This window comes from Saimiri boliviensis, chromosome 10 (genome assembly GCF_048565385.1).
Source record: "Saimiri boliviensis isolate mSaiBol1 chromosome 10, mSaiBol1.pri, whole genome shotgun sequence".
NCBI classification, from domain to species: domain Eukaryota; kingdom Metazoa; phylum Chordata; class Mammalia; order Primates; family Cebidae; genus Saimiri; species Saimiri boliviensis.
In genome coordinates, this window is record NC_133458.1 from 45986249 (window position 1) to 46013656 (window position 27408).

General features: G+C 37.3%; 1 protein-coding gene and 1 long non-coding RNA gene across 5 annotated transcripts in view; both read left to right on the forward strand.

Moving 5' to 3' along the window:
• The window catches only part of LOC141580065 (uncharacterized), a 38182-nt gene extending 12244 nt beyond the window's left edge, over window positions 1-25938 (forward strand). The window contains exon 2 of the long non-coding RNA XR_012512057.1: window positions 13-25938. This is a non-coding gene — a long non-coding RNA (uncharacterized LOC141580065). The remainder of the gene's footprint in view (window positions 1-12) is intronic.
• The window catches only part of IMMP2L (inner mitochondrial membrane peptidase subunit 2), a 923127-nt gene that overhangs the window by 827917 nt on the left and 67802 nt on the right, over window positions 1-27408 (forward strand). The window lies entirely within an intron of this gene.

Genomic DNA, 27408 nt, shown 5'->3' on the forward strand with positions numbered 1-27408 from the left:
CTTCCACCCCAGTATATCCAGAGCAGTCCTGCCCCCTAGCTTTGCAGGGTACAGCCCACATGGAAGTTTTCATGGCATTGCAGTGGTATTTCTGCAGCTCTGCTGGGCTGGAATTACATGCTGGTGGCTCTGCTGGTCCAAGGCCTTGGGAAGTAGTCCTGCCCACACAGTTTCACTGGTCATTTGCCCTAGTGGAGGTTCTCTTTGGCATCTGCAACCCTTAGCTCTCCAGAGCATTGCCCTAATGGGGCCTCTGCAGTGACCCTGGCCCTGACCCCATGGATCTGCTGGGTATGACCTTACTATGGGCTCTCTGATAGCCCCGCTTGTGCCTGGGCCCTGAGGCTTTTGGGGTTATCCTCTGAAATGTAGGTGGAGGTAGCCAAGCCCCCCGCCCGGCTCTTGTACTCTGCATGCCTGCAGAGTTGTCACCATGTCAATGCTACCAAGGTTTACTGCCTGTGCCTTCCAGCAGGGTGGCCCATGCTGCACCTGGGCCCACTTGAGCCACAGCTGGCACAGCTGGGGAGCAGGCACATGAATTTTGGGAGCAGAATTGAGGTGGTGCTGGGCAGAAAACCCTGAGGCCTTCAAAAATTTTTTCACACAGGAGCCCTGGGCTGTTTTTTTGAAACTTTTCTTCCCTCAAGGCCCTGGCATTCTGGGCCTATGATGAGGGTGGCAGTCCCAACAATCTCTGAAATGCTTTTGTGGTCATTATTTCATTATCTTCTTTTTATTATTTATTTATTTATTTATTTATTTTTGAGGCAGAGTGAGACCCTGTCATTCAGGCTGGAGTGTAGTGGTGCAATCTCAGCTCACAGCAACCTCTGTCTCCCAGGCTCAAGCTGGGACTACAAGTGCAGGTCACCATGCCTGGCTAATTTTCATGAACATATATATATATATATATATATATATATTTGTAGACACAGGGTTTTGCCATATTGCCCATGCTGGCCTCAGCTCAAATGATCCACCCACCTCAGCCTCCCAAATTGCTGGGGTTACAGGCACAGGCCACCGTACCCAGCCTCTTTCATTGCCTTGACGAATAGCATCTGGCTTCCTTTTGAAGCAGCCTCATGGTTTGAGGTAACACCCGAAGTTGATTGTCTCATGGCCACAGAGATCAAAGAAAGGAACACACAAAGAGTGAGGTTAAGAACCGAAATTTAAGAAGCGAAAGAAAGAATAGTTCTCTGCTACAGAGAGGGGTCCCAAAAAAAGGGTTGCTGATTCACAATTTGGATACAGAGGCTTTTATAAGAAACTGATAAGGGATTGGGCATCTCATTTGCGTAAGGTGTGCATTTCTGGTAGTTCCACCCCATGCTCCTAGTGCACATGTGGGCTCTTAGCTTGAGTAACTCCATTTTGCCTTGTTCCCCTTACAGTGCATGTGTCAGGAGAGGGAATTTTTCATTGTAGGCATGTCGGGGCAAGTCTCCTGTATAGCCTTTCTTATCTGTGCAGCTGCGGGCATGTCTTAGGCAAGCCAACTGGTCAAGTTCCCTTATTTTGATTTTTCAGGCTGTTTTTGTTTGTTTGTTGAGAGAATTTAAGGACCCACCCTGTCTGCTTGTTTTTCATTCCTTTCTCCTCTCTCACTTTTATCCATCCCAGTTTTCTAATCAAATCATCATTTGGCCACACTGTTGGTGTATTCTTCTGAACACACTTTTTTTTTCTTCTGAAAATTTTCCAGATCTTTAAGTTTGGTTTCCGTTTAGATTATAAATTCCATCTTAAATTTATTCTCTCTTTCTGCATTTTACCATAAGCAGTCAAAAGAAGCCATGCCACATTCTCAAAACTTTGACTGGAGATGTCTACTGCCAAATACCCAATTTCATTGCTCTTCCTTGCACAAAACGCTAGGACACAAACAGTTCAGCCACGGTCTTTGCATGCTGTAACAAGAATGGCTGTTCCTCCAGTTTCCAATAAGTTGTTTCTCATATCTGTCTAAGATGTCATCAGGATGCCCTTTACTGTCTATACTACCAGCATTCTCTTAAAAACCACTTAGATAATCTCTGAGAAGATCAAGACTCTCTTTACAGCTCTCCTCTTATTTGACCTCTCACCAGTATTGCCCTTAATGTTCCTCTGTTCATGGAAATGCACTTTAAAATTCTTCCAGCTTCTACTCATTACCCAGCTTTAAAGCTGCTTCCACATTTTTAGGCATTTGTTACAGCAGCACCCCACTTCTGGTGCCAATTTTTGTCTCAGTCTGTTCATGCTACTGTAACAAAGTGGGTAATTTATACATAATAGAAATTTAATTCTCATAGTTCAGGAGGCTGGGAAGTTAAAGGTCAGGGTGCTGGCAGAGTCAGCATCTGATGCTCTCTGCTTCATAGATGGTACCTGGATGTTGTATCCTCACATGATAGAATGGGTGAATGCAGTGCCCTCATATAATGGAGGAAGGGCCAGAGCGGGGAAAAAGGGCCAAACAGGCTTGTTCAGCCCATTTCTAAGGACACTAATCCCCTTAATGAACATAGAGCCCTTATGATTTAATCACCTGCTAAAGGTCTCACCTCTTAATACTGTTGTGTTGGAGATTAAGTTTCAACATGAAATTTAGACATACGCAAACATACAAACCATAGCACACGTTCATATTTTTAAGTTTATATGCACGTATGTTTATGGCAGAGATTGAGAATTGGCTTCTAAAATCTCTTCTTCCTTCTCTCTTTCTCTTCCTTCCTCTTTTTTAGAAATATACACATTTTTTAGCTGGGCTTTTTGCAACGTACCTAAAAAAAAAATACTCCTTGGACCTCTTTTCAGTTAAGTAGAGTGTTGTGACTAAATTTTGGCTAATAAAATGTAAGCAGAACTATGTACAGACTCGCAGAGGTTCCCTTGACAGAGAGAGGGCATGCCTTCCTCAATTCTTCATCTTACTGCATCATTCTAGACGTGATAACTGACACATACATAGCCAGCTTGGGAATAATAATCACCATGGTAGAAAGTTAAGATAGAAGGAGACCGGTCTGCGACAATGCTGTAGAGCTGTCATACTAGCACCAGACAGTATAACTATGACTTGTATCTTGTTTAAATCACTGTTTTAGGAGTCTGTATTTTATTTATTTTATTTTATTTTATTTTATTTTATTTTTTGCAACTAAGACAATCTTAACTGATAAAGTATCAAAGCAATTGAAGTCCAGGTGCAGTGGTTCACACCTATAATATTAGCACTTTCAGAGGCTAAAGCAGGAGTATCACCTGAGGCCAGGAGTTTGAGATCATCCTGGGCACCATAGTGAGACCCCTCTCTACAGAATATTTTTTGAAAATTAGCCAGATGTGGTGGTATATACCTGTAGTCCTAGCTACTTGGGGAGCTGAGGTGGGAGGATCTCTTAAGCCCTGAAGTTTGAGGCTGCTGTGAATTGTGAGCATGCCACTACACTCCAGCCTGAGTAACAGAGACCCTATCTCAAAAAGAAAAAAAAAATTGAAATTCATTGTGCTTGAGCCTTCATCTTTTCCATTCATCAACTTTTACCAGCTATCTGGATCAGTTACTAAGCAAGGATATGTAGTAGCTTGTTCTGCACCTAGGAAATAACTTTCTATTAGAAAAATTGAATCTGTGGACATTTTCCTAAAAAACAGTTATTTTGCTTAGGGAGTATTAATTTTCCCAGGAGTCTCTAGCATTCGTGGACAATGTACAAAATCCTTATAAAAGCAAACTGGTGTAAGCCCAGAGGAAAAGACTTCTTGCTATCTGTGTCCATTCTTCCTCAGAGCAAATGAATTCATTACCATATTTATTTCAAGTTCTCAAATCATAATGCACATGAAAAAGTAGGAAGAGGCAGTTCCAAAGAATTCTTTATTTGTAATTAGAAAAAGATTTAGAGAGACTTATTTTAGGTCTTTATATTCTTTTATTTTTTTTTTAATTAAATTCAGAAGCTTCTTTGAAGGCAGCTAGTTGTTACTAATAATCAATGGAAGAGACAAAATGAATATGCTTGACATATAGGGAAATATTTTCATTCAGTGCTATTACCTGAGGAGTATTAGCTCGTAAGTCCTTTTATGAATTGTCCCTTGTTGCCTCTTCAGTTACCTCCCTACCCACCACCCGCTTCCCCAGGATACTGAATTCTGCCTGCTCTCCAGCCCTTTGAACTTCACTGTCTTACATGTTCTCCCAATGCAGTGTCTCCACCCCCATCCCACCCAGTCTTAGCTTTGACATCACCATGAGTGGAGAGCTCTTCTGAAAAATCTCTCTTGTATGCTCTTAGAGTCTTTATTAATTCCCTATTTGTAGCAGACATGCTGTTTTCTAATTGCTGGTGAGTTGTTTGTGTCTCTAACTGGTCTAAGAACTCTGTAAAGGGACCACTTTTTTGTTCAGCACCTAGTTCAGTACCTGGCACCTAGTAGGTGCTCACTAAGTATGAAATGATGAATAGATTACAATAATTAGTCAAGTCCTTTTTATCAACTTCATCCTGAAGTCAATGGAGAAATAGGTTTTATGATCTCATTCTTATGATATGAATAATTACCACAAAATTTGAGCATGTCAAGAATTTTTGCCCTAAGTATTGCAAGGTAATAGGTAAATACAGCCGTGGCATTTTTCATGTTTGTATTAGTATGTTTGCCTATATATCTGGGGGAAGAAAAGCTACAAAAACAGAGACACCGGTTTGACTTCAGGATTCAGGATTATTGTCCGTATAGTGTGTCTTTGTAAGCCCCTCTCTCCTGTGTCACCCCCAAATTACAGAGCCTGCTGGTAGAGTTCATTATTGCAATGACAAACAGATAAGGGCACTATCCCCCATTATTATTATTAGGGAGGAATGATAACAATAATACATGCATTTAGAATGTTAAAAGCATTCTTGCTGTTAGCAAGGAACTCAGAGCATCTGTATTTATTCACTTAACATTAATTGAGCACCTTCTATAGATCAAGTGCTATACAAACTTGGGCAGCTAGATGTTTATATTTTTGATGATATTCTATATATTAAAATTCAATAAGATTTCTTGTAAACATAATAAGTGTTAAAATGTAGTTTTTACATAGGTATATATAATTTCCCTTAATTCTGATGGCAAATTTTTATTTTAGATATTAGGAAACTGAGTCTAAGAAAAGTTAAATGAAGGTGTAATGTAAAACACGACTTTCAGTAGAGTTCACCTGATTGGATATTTTGTTTTAAATTTATTTAAATTCCCACCTCTTTCTAGTCATACCCACCATTTGCAACATGTGTTCAATTATGGTTTAGTTTTGTATATGCTTGCATTAGTCAGGTTTCTCTAGAGGGACGGAACTAATAGGATACATGTATGTATAATGGGGAGTTTATTAAGGAGTATTGACTCACATGATCACAAGGTGAAGCCTTAGGCTGTCTGCAAGCTGAGGAGCAAGGAAGCCAGTCAGACTCCCAAAACCTCCTCAAAAGTAGGAAAGCTGGCAGTGCAGCCTTCTGTCTGTGCTCAAAAGCCTGAGAGTCCCTGGCAAACCACTGGGGTAAGTAAGTCCAAGAGTCCACAAGCTTAAGAACGTGGAGTCTGATGTTCAACAGCAGGAAACATCCAGCCGGGAGACTCAGCAAGTCTGCTCTTTCTGCCTGCCTTCTTCTAGCCATGCTGGTAGCTGATTAGCTGGCGCCTACCCAGACTGAGGGTGGGTCTTCCTCTCCCAGTCCACTGACTCAAATGTTAATTTCCTTTGGCAGCACCCTCACAGACACACCCAGGAACAATACTTTGATTCCTTCAATCCGATCAAGTTAACACTCAATATTAGCCATAACAATACACTAACATGAAAATCTTTCATGTTTTCCTATTTAATCTTTCCGAAACTGAAAACCAATCTCTTTGATTTTGCCTCATAATGTTCAATAGATTCCCAAAACTAAGAAGATTGCTTCTCCATAAATGATGCATTGCTTTTTTTTGTTTTTGAAATCAACTTTTATTTTAAGTTCTGGGGTACATGTGCAGGATGTGCTGGTTTGTTACACAGGTAGATGTGTGCCATGGTGGTTTATTGCACAGATTAACCCATCACCCAGGTATTAAGCCCAGCACCATTAGCTGTTCTTCCTGATGCTCTCTGTCCCCCTTGCCCCCTGCCAGGCCCCAGTGTATGTGGTTCCTTCCACCATGTGTCCATGTGTTTTCATTGTTCAGCTCCCACTTATAAGTGAGAACAGATACATTGCTTTAATTTGAGTTACTAGTGGCCTTTAGTGAAGTCCCTGTGACAGGGAGTATATTAGACTTCACCCCAAAATGAAAATAACTTTGATGATCATAAATTAGCTGAAATGTTGATGATGATTGTTGGTACGGTTTTGCTCTGTGTCCCACCCAAATCTCATCACTTATTCTAATCTCCACCTGTTGAGGGAGGAACCTAGTGGAAGGTGACTGGATTATGGGAACAATTTCCCCCATGCTGTTCTTGTGTTAGTAAGTGAGTTCTCATGAGATCTGATGGTTTTAAAAAGTGTTTGGCAATTTCTCCATGTCCTCTCCATCTCCTGACTCCATGTAACATATGCCTTGATTCTCCTTCACCCTCCACCAAGATTATAAGTTTCCTGAGGCCTCCCTCACCATGCAGAACTATGAGTCAATTATACCTCTTTTATTTCTAAATTACCAGGTCTCCAGTAGTATCTTTAAGGCAGTGTAAAAACAGACTAATATGGCCAGGTGCAGTGTCTCACACCTGTAATCCCAGCACTTTGGGAGGCTGAGGTGGGTGGATCATGAGGTCAGGAGTCCAAGACCAGCCTGACCAACATGGTGAAACCCTGTCTCTCCTAAAAATACAAAAATTAGCCAGGCATGGTGGCGCATGCCTGTAATCTCAGCTACTCAGGAGGCTGAAGCAAGAAAATCACTTGAACCCAGGAGGCAGAGGTTGCAGTGAGCTGAGATTGTGCCATTTTACTCCAGCCTGGGTGACAGAGTGAGATTCTGTCTCAAAAAAAAAGACTAATACAACTGTTTATCCATCCCACTTCTACCATATACTATTTGCATTACCATGGACAAGGACCTTAAGTCCTAGTTTTCCATCAGTTAAATGGGGATAATGATTGCAGCCACCTCACGGAATGTGGTGAGAAACAAATGAGGTAATATGCACAGAACCCACAGTACGGTGCATGGAGACAGGCGTTCAATACAAAACATATGTTTGTGAGACTGGACTTATTACTGTTCTTTGCACAGGAGGGGGATCCGTGGCAATATTAGGGTTTGTTGGTTTGAAAGTAGTTAGGAGGTGATTAGATAAACATGATAATCGTGAGCCTCCTGTCCTGATTATTCTATGTAGATAAGGTGGGTCAAAATGGGCCTTTAATATTTGTTTTGTATTGTATTGTGTTGTGTTGTATTGTATTGTATTGTATTGTATTGTATTGTATTGTATTGTATTGTATTGTATTGTATCATATTGTATTTATCTTTCTGAGACAGAGAGTCTCACTCTTGCCCAGGATGGAGTGCAGTGGTAAAATCAGGGCTCACTGCAACCTCTGCCTCCCAGGTTCAAGTGATCCTTGGGCCTCAGCCTCCTGAATAGCTGGGATTACAGGCACATGCCTCTATGCCTGGCAAATTTTTATGTATTTTGTAGATAAAGGGTTTTGCCATGTTTCCCAGGTTAGTCAGTTCCTGAGCTCAAGCCATCTGCCTGCCTTGGCTTTCCAAAGTGCTGGGATTATAGGCATGAGCCACCACTCCTGGTCACCTTTAATATTATTAATAATATTGATAACAGTAACAACAAACATGGTAGATATTATGTATGAATGCTTACTATTGGCCAAGCATTAAATTAAATGTCTTTCTGTATTATTTAATTTAATCTTCCCGTCAACACTATGAAGTATATATTGTTAATACTCCTGTTCTTCAGAAGAAGAAACTGAGGCAAGCTTGGCAAACTGGCTCCAGAGCCAGACTCAAGCTTCCTGTGCTGCCTTTTACAGTGTGAGCTGAAGTGAGCAGAATTACATGTGTGTGGGTGTGCAATGCAGAGATTGTTATGTACGTAGCTGTTATGTTGACTTAGCACAACTTGTTAGATGTAATTATTTTTAAAAATTTACCTTATCTCTGTTTAAATCCATTCTGTGAAGCAGTTCTTTTCTTACCCTTTGATATAAGTTCAGGCAAGTCCCGTGACTTTTCTGGACATTCTTAGATAATAATATGCTCTATAGTAGTTTGGGGGGTAAGAATACAGATTCAATTTAATAATTTAAATATCTAGCTCCTGTTATATTTAATATTCTAATTTTTTTTAAAAAAGTTAAAGCTTCTCTCCTTGAGCTGTCAAACTCAAGCTCCTGTAGGCAGGAAACCAGCAGTGGGGAAAGGGGTACTTGGTCTCCCGTCTCTTTCCCTACCTTGTCCTCTCTACCCTCAATTTGCTAACATCAGTATCTAACTCTTCCTGGTTTGGAGCACTGGGAGGGAGAGGAGAAAACAGGGATAGGAAAGTTTTTTCTTTTAAGTTTCATAATGTTAGTCTAGCAGTGGTGCTGTCTGAACTTAGAGGATTTTTTAAATGTATTTATTTGTTTATTTTGAGACAGGGCCTCACTCTGTCACTTAGCCTGGAGTGCCGTGGCACAGTCTCAGCTCACTGCAACCTCTGCCTCCCAGGTTCAAGCGATTCTCCTGCCTCAGCCTCCCAAGTGGCTGGGATTACAGGCCTGCACCATCATTACCCAGCTAAATTATTTTGTATTTTTAGTAGAGATGCGGTTTTGCCATGTTGGCCAGGCTGGTCTCAAACTACTGACCTCAAGTGATCCACCCACCTCAGCCTCCCAAACTGCTGAATTACTGGTGTGAGCCGTGTAATTCTGCCCAGTCTGGACTTGTAGGATTTTAAAGCTGACTTACTTCTGAATGCTTTTATTGACTCTGCCCTCTGCAGTTATTTTAATGTCTAAGGAAGCATTTCTATTCTGGCTAAGAAAGCCAGTGGTCCCTCCAGTGTTTTTTGTTGAGATCTTGACCCTTTCCAGATGACGTTCTTAGACATTACCAGAGGTGACCCCATTCTGACTCCTTCTTACAGAATGCTCACAACTGGTCCGTAGGAAACACTCACACATTGTGAATGCCAGTGTACTTTGTGAATCAGTGATTTCCCACTCAGCAAGTTTCCCTTTGCTCCAGCATAAGTAGAGCTGGACAGTCACTTGGCCTTAGGTTTCTCGTATACCTGAGCCAGATACCAGTCTATATGCACATCAAAATGCAGGGGACACATATTAGGGTTTCTAAAGAGGTTCTGCTGAAGTTTCTTTCCCCAGGCTAAGGTCGGGAAAGAGATCTCACATTCTTCAGAGCCAAAATCACAGCTTATCAATAACTTTTTCTAAATAAGTTCCCCTTTTTAATTTCAGGCACTAGGAATTTGATGTAGATATGGCATTTTAGAATTGTGTAGCTGGTTTCTCAGAATCCTCCTTTGGAAATTCAACATATGTCCTAACACCTCTTTGGGAATGTGTTAATTATTGTCTTGATGCTTCAGCCAAAACTTCCAGTTTAATATTCCATTATATATAATAATTACTTCTGGATAAAATAGATTTATATGCTTTTATATGCTTTATTTTCTTCCCTTTCTTCCTCTCCTATCAGAATAACTGAATTGGAGCCATATGGTGGGGAGAAGGGAGTGTTATATATTTCACATACCTGATTCAGATGGTGAGGGAGATGTTCAAGGAGCCCAGTGATTGAAGATGGCAGAATCATTTTTTTAATAACTCTTGATGATATGCTACTATTCCCTCCATTTGGTTGGTCTGTTAATGCTCTTCCTTGGTGAATTCCTATATGAGAGGCAGTTTGGTATAGGAGTTACAGACAGAGTCTGGGGCTAGACCATTTCAGCTCCACAATTTATTAGTTATATGTCTATGGGCAAGTTATTTAAATTCTGTGAACCTCAGTTTTCTTATCTATAAAATGCGAGTAATAGTACTTTCCTCTCAGAGTTGTGAGAATTAAATGAGTTAATCTATGTAAGACTCTTAGAATAGTGTGTGGTATATAACAACTGCTATGTAAGTAGCAGCAGCAGTATCGGTACTTGTAATTACTAATACTACTAGTATTATTCTTTAGGTTTCAGTTTAAATATGTAGTTTGTGAAGCTTTTTGCAATTGCCCCAATCAGAATAAACCAGTTTCTAATCCAGGGACACAGAACAAATAAATGGTCTGCTACCACCACCCTTGTCACAGGGGACCAAGGTTAGTGTTAGCTCTCCACCTTCTCCACTAGCAAGTGATTATTTCAAGGTTAATGTATTACTTGCCAAACACAATGCTTAAATGATGAGCAAATGTTAGTTCTTTCCCCTGTTATTTTTGTTGAATGGTTGAATCTAACTTTTCAAATCTAAAAATTAATATATAGTATTTTTTAAATATTATAAAATAAGAATATTCTTCTAAAATTTTGAATGTGGAAGGAAAATACCATGGAAAGTAAAAGAATCTTAAAATAATTAATAATAAAATTTTCTACCTATTTCCAATGGATATGAGACCAAGAAAACTTATTCTATTTTGTACAGCTTGTAAAAAAAAAGCCAATATTTACCAAAATACCATTTGAGTATAAAGCAAAATGTTTAGAACAAGAATTTCTTTAGTAACCAAAATCATATTAATCCAAAATGAAAGCCTGGATTCCACTTTTCATACAAATTGACATTTCTGGATTCTTCTCTTAAAATCAAGACGGGCAAGTGTGATCTGTGTCTGAAATGCCTTTGTGGCATCAGTGATAAGGTGAACTCTGGCATAATCAGTGTCCTTTCCGGAATAGAGACTTTGAGGATACCATGACTAGTTATAACAAATGTGTTGTTTAGACAGGTACTGCCTCATTTTATCTGCCTATCCCAAGGGACTTAGAGCTTTACTATTCTCATACTCCCTCAGTCTCAGCCCTGTCATCCAGTATAATGGTGTAGTTAAATGAATTCTATTTGGAAATGTTTTTACTTTAGTCAAGGTCATGCCGGTTTTAACATCTCACAGCCAATTCTTGATAAGCCACTTACAGGTGTATGATACCCTTAATAGCAGTGAATCTTGGATGAAAAAGAAGTGACAGGTGATTATTGATGAAGAGAGGTTTAGTTTAGTTCTTGTGAACTTTAATGGTCGTTTTTGTTTTAAACTGAGGAGCTGAAGAGCTAGGAACCATATTTATAAAAACATATTTACAAAACTATTGGAATTATTGGAATGCATTTCTATTTTCTTTACTGAATCTGATTTTCAACCTCTTTCCTGATGCCAAAATAAAAAAGGCTGACAACATTTTCTCTTATCTTTGACAACTTTGGAGAATCCACCTGCAACATTCCTCAGAAAAGCTGCAGAATTACTCTAAAAGAAGTTATAGCAGTATACACTACTGTTGCTTTCCTACAATGTAGCAAACAGTGGTTCCAGAATGTTCCTGAATGTAACACAGTAAAATTTCTTGATAGGAATGCTTTACAAAACATGTCATTGAAAATATCCAGTTGGGGAATTAAGGCATTGGCTCTGGCATTATTTTTGCTCCATCTAAGCTTAGTTTGGTAGAGCTGTATATAGGGCAGAATCTAGCTAATAATTGTCCTTAACTCAAAGCATAATCTTATTTCAGGTAGAAAGTCACATCAATTTAATTGCCAACCACATCAATGGTGATCACTTGAAATCTGTTTTATACTTACAAATAAATCTCAAAATATTATCCAAGCTTAAAAGATGATATTTTGACAACAGGCACAACTTGGTTCAAGTGTCCCAAATGTACAATATTTTGAGGGGTTGTTGGTAAGCAGAATTACACAAGGAACAGAAAATAACTAGAAATGGTATTGGAACAACATAACAAAATTTAGCATAAATCTTTAGTTGCTGTTATAATTCATATAAATTATTTATAAGCTTTTTTCTATTAAGCATTTGCAAATGTTTCTGCTGAATATTTCCTTAGCAATGGTTCCCTTCTGAGTTTCTTGTGATTACTGTTCCAAGACATCTATTTCTTGTTTTCCTTTTTCTTTGCCTCTAGGTAAGTCAACCAGAGCAAAATATCTATTCTTACGTGTGGGGATCATTTGAGGTTGTAGTTGAAGGTTACATGGCATATCTATATCATTACCTCTGTTTTCTAATTTATTTGGCTCCATGGCCATAACCAGAGGATATAAAATAAAAGTTCTAGTAAATATCTCTTGAAACTGTGGGTGTTTCTATTTTTTTTTTTTTACAAATAGCATTTTATTAAGATGTCTTGCCAGACATATGGACTGTGTCTTTTTTCCATAATCAGTTTTTAGGACTACTACAATTGCTACCAGTGAAGATTTATTTAGAGAATAAAAAAAAAAAATCCAGGCCTAAAGAATGGATCGCTACCAGTTAACCTCCTTTTATTTTCTTTAGTAGGAGAATATTATATTGATTTCAAAAAATCAAAAACCAGAAACTCAGAGACATGTAGGTTTCTATTCGCTTGTGAGCAAGATTGCCATGTGGCAGCTGCATCTCAACTGTAGGATCCAAAGCTTGGGTCAGGAGTTTGCATCAAACCGGTGGTAGTCTATTCTGTTAGCTGGTGTGACAGTGACTTCTAGCCATCATCTTTGCTTAGAGGGAAATGTTTACACACATGCATAACTTCTGTCCCTATTGGAGAAGACGTCAAAATCCCAATCATAATACAATTTGGCATCCCCATTTATGGTCCAGTGACCAAAGTTTCAGACCGTATAGCTTGACGGCCATTTCATTATTCCTTATTACTTACACAAGAGTGTTTGTCATCTTATGGTTGGTATGTCTGTGTTTTATGAAATGACCTGCAATATCTTAGGTACGAGGGAATCTGCTTATTAAGGAAGACTTGATGATTAGTGCACAGAACTGAAGACAAGTTTGCCATGGTTGCCTGCTTCGCAGCGTGAGTTTTTGCCTGCACAAGTTGTAACCAATTCCAGATCATCATGGTCTGAGAAGCATGATAATGAAGAATAAAGAGCTTTTATTTTCAGAAACTTGCTTCACCCACACATTTCTCTGCTCCATGTTCCTACCCCATCCTTCTAGCATCAGTATTCTCTGGTAATTATAGGAATGGTGGAGCTGAATTAAAATCCCTTGTTATTGTAAGAAGGGCCTCTAAACCAGGGTTTGATTATTGTGTTTCAAGGATACCATTTAAATTTGTAGTAACATTTACCATAGAAACAATAATTGGCATATATTTTCACATTGAGTACAATGTATGCTGTCTATTTGTCAAAAAAATTAAAAGATTGGATCCAATTTTTATGTGGAGAAAATACATTGTAGTATTTCTTATTTTTCATATGGAAGAAATAATATTCGTAGTAATATTAGCTAGTGTGACACTAACTTTTAGCTCACTAAAAGTTACATGAGTTTTGAATATTGACTTTGTCTCTTACTACTGAGGTGGACACTGGCAACTTTAACTTCCCTGTGCCTGGTTTCTCATTTTTAAAAGAGGCAGAGATGGTACATTTCTTGAAGAGTGGTGGTTTTTGAGAATTGAATGAGATAAAGGTACTAAATATATGTTAGCTACTTAATGAATTCTACTATTAGTAATATAACCTCCACTACTGCTCCCACTGTGATTACTACTAATATTGTTATTACTACATCCCATTACTCAACACCCTTCAGGTTTTTCATTGCTTCATTCCCACCCTATTCTGCTTTTTTGACTATTGTCCTTATTTATGTTTTCCAAGTATTCCAAAATATTTTAATCCTGTAGTTCATCCTGGAAATGTCTTCTCTTTCACACCTATCGAAATCCTATTCCTTTTTTAAATGTCATCTCAGACGAGCCCACCCACTAAATCTTCATCCGTCTACCCAGTTGAAAATCAATCCTTCACACAGCTGTGCTTTCAGATCCTTAGACTTTCATCTTTATTACAGCACTTTGATTCTGTCTTATCTTATGGTCGTTTACAACTTTGTTTTCTGTTCCTCTTTCTCTCTTTCTTCTCTCTCTTGTTCTTATCCTTCCTCCTTATACTGCAAAGAATTTGAAAGACTTTCTTACTTATCTTTATCCTGTCCCCCCACATACAGTCCTCTCCAATAAGCACAAGACTTTTCCATATGGTCACCATTCAGACAACACTTGTTGAATTAAATTGTCATTCAGCATTCTTTAATAGCAAGGATTTTTATACTTTGCTAGAAAAATGAAAATCGATGGTTATGCTGGTAGTTCTGAGGTAATTGAAGAGACTGAAATGTTCTCTAAATAATGAAATCACAGTCAACATATTTTAGAATTGTGTCTTTCTGTCATAGCCTGTTCTTTTGCTAGTTGGTTGCCCAAGAAAACCTGTAAGATATTTTCATGTTCCATAAAACTCCATGATTCTTAACTTGGATGTTTTCATTGGCTAAACCGTTTGCAAGGGAAAATTGCAATAAACAGTAATAAGAATAATAACAATAATATTAAAAATATCTGGCCTTAATTGAGCTCTTACTACTTGCCATATACTGGCCAAGCACTTCACAGTGCATTATTTTATTGAGTTCTTGCATCAATCCTGAACAATGTGAGACTAAGGGAGGTTAAAAGTTTGAGTCTTACACATAAAGATCATGTCCCTGGAATGGGTCAGTGTCTGTCTGATACCCAAGTCCCTGCATTTGGTCAGTATGCAAAGCTACCTTTCAATAATGACACTAAATGTAGGATGGGTGTAGGGTGGTAATTTAACATTGGAAGGGAAGTAAGATAACTCTTCCTGAAGGTGATTTTGTATAATGAGCATATACTCTTTTTATATGTTGTATATTAATGTTGATGCTGACCGGGTTGGGGGTGGGAAGAAGCTGAAAGAAAGATGGAGGGCTAAGCCTTCCCAAAGCAACACTTGGTACTGCAGTTGCCATCAGTTCAGAGGCGTGAAGGAGAAATATGTGTTCCTAGATACCTGCGAATGAAAATTCACTTTTGAATTCTGCTTATATTGGAAAAAGAGGTTGGCAAGCATCCTTGCTATTTCAAAAGAATAGTCAGAACCACTAAGAGAAGTGCACTTAAATGATTTCAGAAATAATTCGACATAAAATAAATACTGAGTCTTCAAGGGTTCTATTCCTATGAACAGAGGATAGCTAATATAAGAACAGAAAGGCCCTAGCCAGTATCATATTCCCCAGCAATTAATAGTGGAGCAAAGAGTAGATTATATGTTATTTTCCAAAATTTGAATTGTTTTATTGTATGTACATGAGATATCCTGTGGCTTCATTAAATGATTTTAAGATAATAACACTGACATAGCCATTTTTACTTACAGACCTCAAACAATTACGACAACATTCCCCTGTGGTGGTGAACAGTTTCATTATTGTTTATATTGTTGCTTCAGCTCATCCCTTTAGTCCTCTTTTATTTCTTTCACTAATTGTTACAACAGCCTTGAAGAAGAGCGATTACTTTCTACAGAAATGTTTTGTTAGAATAATTACCAAGCTCGACTGGGGCCTCTGACTCTTTATCCTTTAGTTGACTTTCTAGAATAAAATAGAATAATATATCTATGCATTATCAGCCTATTAACAGCCACACCTTAATTCCAATTTGGGTATGTCTTAAATTTTGTTGTTCATGATCTCTTGCTTTTTGGCTTTATAGTTAATGGCCCCTTACTGTGATTCTCCTGTAAGTTTCATCCAGTAACAATGATCTGCCCATGCTCCTCTCAGCTAATTTCCCAGACATGAGATTTCCAGGATTTTAGTTGGAATGCACCAGGTCATCCAAAAGTGTGGTTTTTAGATTTCAAACGCTAAGATGTAAAATAACTCTTGAGTTTTACAGCTGTCAGGAGCATGAACATATTGGATCGGTTTAAGCCAGAAATATTTCATCTCCAATTTGATTTACTTGATATTTTGGCTAGAAGTACAGAAATGTTATAAATAGTAGGTGGTGATTTACAATGTAACTACATAAAAGAGTGCTAAAATTCAGAACCACAGGATAAAGCATGTGATGAACTCTCGTTATTGTAATAGGGCCTGAATTGACAGCTTCTTCTCATTTAAAGCTGTTTGTTTTCTACAGAGATCACAGAGCAAGGTCATTTGACAATGCAGATGACATTTTTGCTTCTTTGATCATTCTTTCAAAGATGTTCAACCAGAATAAAGCATCTTCTATTCTATTGAGACACAAAACCGTTATTTTATAAACATTTAAAACTTAAGAGAACGTCCTGTTAATCTGTACAATGCCAAACAGGAAAATATTAGGATGTATTCTGAGAAGTAAATTTTTCTATTTTAATAATGGGTTTTTTTCCAGAGCACAATAGCTTCACTTGTTAAAAAAGCACTTTACAACTTTTTAATTGCCTGTTAAAAAAATATTCCCGATCAATTTTCTTTGGTAACCTTGATTGTATATTACATGAGTAACTAAAATTAAAACTAGTGAAAAGGGCCTTTTATCTTGTCACCTTGAAATACCTTTTCCTGAAATTATGGACTCTAAATTTCGCCTTCATGTTTGCTTCCGCATTGACTCATCCATGTACTACAAGGCCCATGTCAGATGGTGCATGAGGCCAATTTGTAGCAACAATCATTGACTCTTCCTTTATTCCTATCATTTCTGTTTCCACTTAGGTTCAGTCCAGTGTTTACCTGGATTCTGATCTGATTGTCTTTGTTTTGAATCTCTCACCTTAACTTTCTGAGCTACATCATTAATCACTGATTTTTCCTTATTTCAACCTTCAGTGTTTGCTAAAGGCAGGGTTTTTCGGTTTGTGTTCTGGTACACAAGCAGGGAATAGGTTGGAGTGAGTTACAGACATGTCTGGGATATTGTGTCATTCCAGCAGTAGGACCCCTTGACCTAGTCACTTACGGCTTCAGCCAGCCTCATTTGTGTATTCCAGTGTACAAGACAAATATTAGCATTTTTAGTTTGTGCCCTACTGCTCAGAGGTATCTTCTAGCTCTTGCTGCTTCTGGCTATTTGAGGTAAGCACCTGAGCTAACCAATATCTGCATCTGAGGCTCCCATTTCAGTTTGGACCCACACCCAGGTAAATCTGCCTTTTATGATTCAAGACCATGATCTCTTATCCTTGAGGCTCCCATACTCCTTCTGTCCCTCTGATTCCCTTGCTGTTTATATGCTGAAGCACTTCAGTTACCTCCACCAACTTAAACAATTGCCAGCATCCTCCCAGGCTAGCTTCACAGTGCATGAATTCCAACACTCTTAACTCCCTGGTTTTTATCCATTCTATCATATTTCTCTGCCAACAGCTAGCCTTAGATTAAGTCTGCTATTTATTTTTTGTTTTCTTATGCTAAAACCCTGAATGCTACCGAAGAAAACCCAACCATTGGGCAGATTAGTGCAAACAACTAGAATTTATTATGTACTCTGCAATTGGATAACAGTAGTTCTTTTTATGTAGTCTTCCTAAACTCCATAATCTAGTGCCAGGGTTTGCTTCAGATACCTACCAGCCTCTTCAGAATTTCTACTTCACTTCTAACCCTTCTAAAAAGATGGCAGCGTTGCCACACATTGAAAATAAGTGTTCTCAAACTTTCTGCTTTTACACTAGAAATCATGCCTGTATTTCTTCTTATTCTTACCTCCTTGCAGACGTAAGAGAGAGAGATCATCACCTTATATCACTATCTGGGGGTTATCATTGCCTCTTCTATTACCTTCACTGTCCCAATTTAACACTATAGATAGAGAAGTCCCATTTTTGTTCCTAATTACTCCATTTCTGGTTTAGAACTCATCCCCTCCATGTCCCAGGGACCATATTGTATCAGTCATGCCCTTTTTTGCCTCTTTAATTTCTTCTTGTCTTTGATTTCTTTCTCTACGTGTAAACCTGCATACATCTTTCCTAACTTACAAAAAAAGTCCTCAATAATATTTCCTCCCCTAGTTTTATCTATTAATACTTCCTTCTCTTTGACGGTATTTTTGATGGTGTAAGCAGCTTTCAGCATCTCCACTGCTTCGTTTTCCATGTGCTCCTCTATCCATCTCAATCTCAGTTCTACCAACAAAACTCCACAGCAGCTATCCATGATAAGGTCTTTAATTACTGTCTAATTGCCAGATTCAAGCAATCTGAATGCCACTGTAAGTGATTCCTTTCTTTTGCAATTCTCGTTGCATTTGGTTTTCATAACATCACCATCTTGGTTTGTTTGTTCATTTATTTAACAAATGGTCATGTACCACTTTCCATGTAGTGTCATGGGTGCTGTCAGTGTATACAGTGGCAAGCAATACAAGTACCTTCCCTTTGGGTGCTTACACTCTATGTTGTGTTTTAAACTGAGCCTTTATACTCTACTTAGATGCCTCTTGATCGTTCAAATAAACCCTTAGATGTTGCCAGACAGTAATACTCCATCCCCTACCTTCTTCCTCATTCCAGGTTGTCTCCTAGATAGAATTAGCCAAAATCTGTCATTATTTTATTCCTCATATTCTTGTGACATTCAGATATTTCTTCATTCCAGACATCTATCATGAAATTTGATTCCACATTTCTAAATACTTACTTATTCTCTTCCAGTTTCAATGACTAACACCATCGTCTTATACTAGAAACCTGAGAATTGCTTTGACTTTTTTTCCCCTCTCAGTTTCAGTCACATATAAGAAGTCCATATTTAATTAGTCAAAACATTTGACAGATTATATATCCTTTATCCTTCATATTTTTAACAACCATTCACCCTTTTCAGAGTTGATCATTCCTTTCTTTACCAGAAATATTGTGATTAAACAGTGACTATCAGATCATATGCAAAGAGAACCTTATTAGGCTAACAGCAAACTTCTCAGCAGAAATCTTATAAGACAGGAGAGATTAAATGCCTATTTTCAGAATTCTTAAAGAAAAGACATTCCAAATAAGAAGTTCATATTCTGCCAAGCTAAGCTTCATAAGCAAAGAAGAAATAAAATCTTTTCCAGAAAAGCAAGTGCTAAGGGAATTAGTTACTATTACACTATTCTTAACAAGTGACCCTTCAGCAGGTTCTAAACTTGGAAATAAAAGAAAGTACCTGCTACCACAAAAACACACTTACATAAATAGCCGTCAGGCCCTATAAAACAACCACACAATAGAAACTACAAAGTAATCAACAAACAAACTTCATGGTAGGATCAATACCTCTCATATCAACAGTAACCTGGATGTAAACAGTTTACACACCCCACCTAAAAGGCACAAAGTTGCAAGGTTGGATTAAAAAAAAAGACCATCCATCCCCTGCCTTCAAGAGACCCATCACACCTCCAATGACATCCATAATCATTCAATTTGCATGACAGATTTTTTTCTCAACCCTTTACTTTGAGGTCTATCATGCAAATGGAAAACAAAAAAAGAGCAGGAGTCACTATTCATACATCAGATAAAACAGACTTTAAATAAACAAAAGGAAAGAAAGAAAAAGAAGGGCATTACATAATGAAGAAGGGTTCAATTCAACAAGAAGACTTCACTTTTCTAAATATATAACCACCCAACACTGGAGCACCCAGATTCATAAAACAACTGCTTCTAGACTTAGGAAAAGACTTAGACAGCTACTCTATAATAGTGGGAGACTTTAACACCCCATTGACAGGATTAGGCAGGTCATTGAAGTTAGTTTAGCAAACTAACCAAGAAACTTTAAACTTAAGTTTGACTCTTGACCAACTGGACCTAACAAACATTTACAGACCACTCAACCCCTCAGTCACAGACTACACATTCTCCTAATCTACACACAGAACATACTCAAAGATAGACCACACAAAAAAAGTCTTAATAAATTTAAAAAAAAACAAAACTGAAATTATATGAACATACCCTCAGAGCATAGTGGAATACAAATAGAAAACGGCACCAAGAAGACCTGGCAAAAATGACAAAATTACATGGAAATTAAACAATTTGCTTGCTCCTGAATTGACTTTTGGGAAAACAATGATATTAAGGCAGAAATCACAATGTTATTTGAAGTAAATGAAAACCAGGACACAACATACCAAAATCTCTGGGATGCATGAAATGCAATGCTAAGAGGTAAATTTATAGCACTAAAATGCCTACCTAAAAAAGTCAAAAATAATCTCAGATTAATGAACTAACATCACACCTAGAGGAACTAGAAAAATAAAAACAAACTAACCCCAAAGCTAGCAAAAGAAAATAAACAACTAAAATCAGAGTGAAACTGAAAGCAATTGAAACCCCCAAAATCCAAAGAATTCACAAAACCTAAAGTTGGTTCTTGGAAAGGATAAACAAGAGCAATACACTGTTAGCTAAATTAACAAAGAAAAAAAAGAAGATCCAAATAAACACAATCAGAAACAACAAAAGGGTCGTTACAACCCATCCCACAGAAATATAAAACATCCTCAGAGACAAATATGAAACACCTATATGCATCCAAACTAGAAAATCTACAGGAAATATATAAATTCCTGGAAACACACAACCTCCCCAAATTGAAAACTGGAAGAAATTGAAACCCTGAACGGAGCAATATCAAGTTCCAAAATTGAATCAGTAGCAAAAATTCAGCCAATTATGAAAAGTTCCAGAGGTGGGGTGCAGTGGTTCACACCTGTAATCCCAGTACTGTGGGAGGCTGAGGCTGGCAGATCAATTAAGGTCAAGTTCAAGACCAGCCTGGCCAACATGATGAAACACTGTCCCTACTAAAAATACAAAAATTGACCAGGCATGGAGATGGGTGCCTGTAATCCCAGCTACATGAGAGGCTGAGGAAGGAGAATCACTTGAGCCTGCGAGATGGAGGTTAGAGTTAGCTGAGATTATACCACTGCACTCCAGCCTGGGTGACAGAGCAAGACTCTGTCTAAACAAACAAACTAGCCAACTAAAAAACAAAGCTCTGTACCAGTGCATTCACAGACAAATTCTATCAGACATACAAACAAGACTGCTACCAATCATACTGAAAATATTTCTAAAAAGTTGAGAAAGAGGGATTCTTCCGTATCTCATTCAATGAAGCCAGCATCATCCTGATACCAAAGCCTGACAAAGATCCAGTGAAAAAGAAAACTTCAGGCCACTATCCCTGATAAACTCGCTACCTATGTTTATCTATGTTTTGTTAAGGTGAAAGATCCTTAAAAAAAATAGTAGCAAACAAAATCCAACAGTGTATCAAAAAGTTAATTCACCACAATCAAGTATGCTTCATTCCTGGGAGGCAAGTTTGGTTAGGTATACACAAGTCAATTAAATGTGGTTCATCACATAAACAGAATTAAAAATAAAAACCGAATGATTATCTCAATAGATGGACAAAAAGCCTTCAGTAAAATTCAGCATCTCTTAATGATGAAAACCCTGAAGAAACTAGGCATTAAAGGAACATACATCAAAATATTATGAGCCATCTATGACAGACCCACAGCCAGCATCATACTGAATGAGTAAAAACTGGAGACATTTCCCTTGAGAAATGGAACAAGACAAGGGTGCCCATTCTCACCACTCCTATTCAACGTGGTATGGGAATTCCTAGCCAGAGCCATCAGGGAAGCGAAAGAAATAAAAGGCATCCAAATAGGAAAAGAAGTCAAACTTCTCTTCTCACTGATGATATGATTGCATATCTAGAAAACCCTAAAGTCTCTACCAAAATCCTCCTGGAACTGAAAAATGACTTCCACAAAGTTTCAGAGTATAAAATTAATGTCCAAAAATCAGTAACATTTCTGTACATCAATGATATTCAAGCTGAGAGCACAATTAAGAACACAATACCATTTACAGTAGCCACATATCAAAACAAAAACTAAAAAAACAAAACAAAACAAAACAAAAAACTAAAAATACACCTAACCAAAGTTATAGAAGATCTTTACAAGGAGGACTATAAAACACAGCTAAAAGACATCAGAGATGTCACAAACAAATGGATAAACCTACCATGCTCATTGAATGGAGGAATTAATATTCTGAAAATGCCAAAGTGCCCAAAGCAATTTACAGATACAGTGCTATTCCTATCAAACTACCAATATAATTTTTCACAGAATCAGAAAAAAACTATTTTAAAATTCATATGGAAACAGAAAAAGAGCACAAATAGCCAAAACAATCCCAAGCTGTAAGAACAAAGTCCGAGGCATCACATTACCTGGCTTCAAACTAATAATGTAAGTTCATGGTAAGGAAAAGAGCATGGTACTAGTACAAACACAGACATGTAGACCAATCAAACAGAATAGAGAACTGAAAAGAAATCTGTACACCTACAACCATCTGGTCTCTGGCAAAGTCAACGAAAATAAGCAATAGGGAGAGGACTCCCTATTCAGTAAATGGTGCTGAGATAACTGGCTAGCCATATGCAAAAGAATGAAACTGAACCCTTACGTTTCACCATATACAACATCAACTCAAAGTGGATTAAAGATTGAAATATAGCACCTCAAACTTTAAAAATCCTAGAAGAAAGCCAAGAAAACATTATTCTGAGTATCAACCTTGGGAAAGAATTTATGACCAAGTCCTCCAAAAAATTACAACAAAAAAAATTGACCAGTGGGACCTAATTAAACTAAAGAACTTCTGCACAGCAAAAGAAACTATCAACAGAGTAAACAGGCCACCTATAGAACGAGAGAAAATATTCACAACCTATGTATCTGACAAAGATCTAATATTCAGAATCTATAAGGAACTTAAAGAAATCAACAAGCAAAAATCAAATAGCCCCATTAAAAAGTGGACAGTAGACATGCACGGACATTACTCCAGAGAAGACATACAAGTAGCCAACAAGCATGAAAAAATGCTCAGCATCACCAGTCAGCCAAATGCACATCAAAATAGGCAGGGAGATGTCACACCAGTCAAAGTGGTTAATATTGAAAAGCCCAAAAAACAGCAGATGGTGGTGAGGATGCAGAGTAAAGGGAATGGTTATACACTGTTGGTGGTAATGTAAATGAGTTCAGCTACTGTGGAAAGCAGTTTGGACATTTCTCAAAGAACTTACAACTGCCGCTGGACATAGTGGCTCATGCCCGTAATCCTAGCACTTTGGGAAACCAAGGTGGAAGGATTGCTGGGACCCAGGAGTTCCAGACCAGCCTTGGCAAGATGGCTAGACCTCATCTCTACAAAATAATAAGGAAATTAGCTGGGCATGGTGGCATGTGGCTATAGTCCCAGCTACTTGGGAGGCTGAGGCAGGCGGATCCCTTGAGCCCAAGAGTTTAAAGCTGTAGTGAGCCATGACTGGACCACTGCACTCCACCTTGAGTGACAAAGTAAGACCCCATCTCTAAAAATCAGAACCACAATTTGACCTAGCATTCATATTACTGAATATATATCTGGAAGAAAATAAATCATTCTACCAAAAAGACATGCCCTTTTATATTCATCACAACACTTCTCAATAACAAAGAGAAGAAATCAACCTAGGTGTCCATCAATGGGTGGATAGGATAAAGCAAATGTAGTACATATACACCATGGAATACTACACAGCTGTGACAAGAATGAAATCATGTCCTTTGCAGCAACATGGATGCAGCTAGAGGCCATTATCCTAAGCAAATTAACACAGGAACAGGAAACTAAAGAACACTCGTTCTCACTTACAAGTCACATAAAGATGACAGTGATAGACTCTGGGGATTAATAGAAGGGGAGAGAGAAGGGAGAGGAAGGGTTGAAAACTAACTTTTGGGTACTATGTACTCTATCTGGGTAACAGGTATCCCAAGCCTCAGCATCATGCAATACACTCATGTAACAAACATTTACATGTACCCCCTGAATCTAAAATAAATGTTAAAATTATTTTTTAAAAAATGACTGCACTGACGTTTTAAAAGTTAAAACTTACAAGATTAAATACTTAGACCCACTTCATCCTTTGGACCAGTTTCAAGACATTTTGTAACCTTTTATTATGTTGGCAAAATTAATTACCTGGGGGACTGTACCTCTCAGGGGTTGGACAAATCAGTTGACAACAAATAGATATGTTTCATAGTAAATAAGGAAAGTGCCATGCAGTAAGTTGAAAGCTGCATTTTGTTTTTTGGTCTGAAATATAATCATGTGTTTACTCTTTTTTCACCTAAAACAATCTAGTATAATAAGAAACTATCAGCCTCTTTCCTCTAATATAACTGATGAGGTTTTTGAGGTGTTTTACCCAACCCTTGATTATCTTTGGTAATGGATCAACATGAATGAAAGACATTTCTGGATCAGTTTAAACTCTCTTTTTAGTCAGTAGCTATAAATTATTCCATCACTAAATCTCTGATGACATTGATAGTAAGCTTCCAGTTTAATCTCCTTTTTAGTTCCCTATGTTTATTTCTAGTGGAAATAATGAGCTAATCATATATATAAATGACTAACTTTTTAATCATTCAGTTATATAATATGAATTAACTATTTTTTCAAAAAGAGGTGATTTTATTTGTTCTAAGAAAATGTTTTGCTGGAAAGTTTTCTTAGATTTGGCATATGCTGTGGGATCAGGGTAAGTAGCCAAGTGTAAAATGAGGGGTGGGATTAGACAAACAAGATGAAGAGTCTCACTAACCTCCTACTCAACTGGTTAATTAACTTAAGATGATTCTCACCAGTACTTAATTTTTCCCCCAAGAGACTTCTGAGTTGACTTTTCCTGATAGTCTTACTTTCAGGAAATAAGAAATTTCTCTTTTCTTTGGAAAAGGTAATTTCTTATTAGTCTAGCAAAACGAAGTGAATCGAAATTGACTTTCAGAACACAAACACTTGATGAACTGGGTCAGACAAAGTTAACAGTCTGATGAATAGCTTACCATGCAGTATAATGTTTCATGTTGTCACCTGACTTCTGGTAGGGCAGTTTGAGGCAGCACTGCCCCAGAAGTGCTTCTCCCTGATGGAGAATTCACCACATAACAAGATGGTTAGGATAGAGTCTCAGCAATTAAGATAAGAGAACTATAAATATTGCTCAGAATAGCTTATAGTTATACCATGCATTGGAAAGTTGCATTGTTTAATAGGTGTGATAATATTATAAGAGAAACTTGGAAATGTTAGGAAAGAGTGGTATTCCTAAGGGAATTAGTTAACCTAAAATAACTTAGGCTCAGTATTTCTTATTCAGCAGTCTGGAGGCTGTTATTAACACATAAAATTGGTGATGTTTTTTCCCAGTGTACATACTTCACAAATATAGTTATGTTGGCAATTTCCCTTAGAAATTATAAAATCAATTGAGAATGTTAGGAATTTGTTAAGTAACCCCCTAAAGTCTTAAAAATCCTCTCTTAAGAGCAATTAGAAAACTATTGTTTTTTATTTAATTACAATTCCGTAAGATTTTGAATATATTCCACATTTTATTTTGAAACCTAGTCATCATATAAGCAATATTCTTCATCTCACAAAGACCTATTTGAAAACATTAATGTTTTGTTTTCTGACACAGTATTCTGTTTCTAATGATATTGTGAGTTTCTTTGTTCCCCGTTGCTTTTCGTAGCTCATATTTCTATATTATTTCTACAGGACAAACTGATTTTGTATATTGATATATTTTAAAATATCAATGAGCTACAAACTGAGGTTTTGAAAACCTAAGTAAAAGGGATTATCTCTGAGAGATGAGTGTGTAGGAAAGTGAAGTAGAAATTGTGAAAAACTCCCTAACTAATTTGATAAGCCAAGAATTGGCTTGCTATCTGAACTAGACAAAAACAATTCAGGAAAAAAAAAAAAAACAAAACTACATACCAATATTCCAGTGAATGTAGAAACAAAGATCCTTATCAAACTATTAGCAGATTGACTCTGACAATACATATGAAAAAGGATAATATACTGTTACCAAATGGGGATTATCTCTGGAATGCAAGGGTGTTTTACTTTCAAAAGTCAGTGTAACTTATATTAACATAATGAGAAAGCAAAACCATAAGATCATTTTAACTGACGCAGAAAAACTATTATCTATTCATAATAAAAATTCTGAGAAAATTGGGAATATAAGAGAAATTCCTCATTCTGAAAAAGGTACCTATAAAAATCTGCAGCAACATTATAGTTAATCATGATGCTTTCATAAATTATAAAGGACTTCATGGTTATAAAGCATCATAAATGATTTCTTTCTGAGACAGAAAAAAGGTAAAGCCATCTGCTCTCATTACTTTAATTGAGTGTTGTACTGAAGGTTTTAGACAGTGCAGCACAACAAGAAAAAGAAATGAGAGAGACATACAGATTAGGAAGTGAAAATTAAAAGTTTTAAAGACATGATTGTACATGTAGAAAATATTAAGGAATTTATTTTCAAAACTACTAGAACTAATATGTAAGTTTAGTAAAGTTGAATACAAGATCAATATGTAAAAAATTAATTTTTTCTATTTACTAGCAATCAACAATTACAAATTAAAACTTTTAAATAATATTATTTACAATAGCATTAAAACCTTGAAATACTAAGGGATGAATTTAATAGAATACATACAGTACACTCCAAGAACTACAAAACATTGTTGAAAGAAATTAAAGACCTAAATAAACTGGAAAATATACTGTGTTCTTGGATAGCAAAGTTCCATATTGTTAAGATGTCAGTTATCCATGATTCAGTTTACAAATTCAGCGTAATCCCAGGTACTTAAATCTTCATATTCATGGATAGTGTTAGCCATTGCCCTGGAAGTATTGTCTATTTTATATTTAACTTTTCTTTTTATTCCTAAGTAATCACTTATTTATTTCAAAATTTCAAATATTTATCTGAACATGTATGTATATATATTAAAGCCAAATAATATATGAGCCAAAATAAAATCCAAATTTATATTCTAAATTTGTCACAAGTACAACCTTTTAAGAAGATTTTAGAAACCATTCAGGTGCCAAGTGTGGTGGCCCACACTTATCATCTCCACACTTTGAGAGACCGAGGCAGGTGGATACCTTGAGTCCAGGAGTTCAAGATCAGCCTGGGCAATGTGGCACAATCACATCTCTACAAAATATATATGTATACACACACACAGACACACACGCACACACACACACGCACACACACACACACGCGCACACACACACACAATTAGCTGGGCATGGTGGCATGCACCTGTAGTCCTAGCTGCTAGGGAGGCTGAGCTGGAGGGATTGCTTGAGCCTGTCAAGGCTGCAGTGAGCATGTCACTGCACGCCAGCCTAGATGACAGAGTGA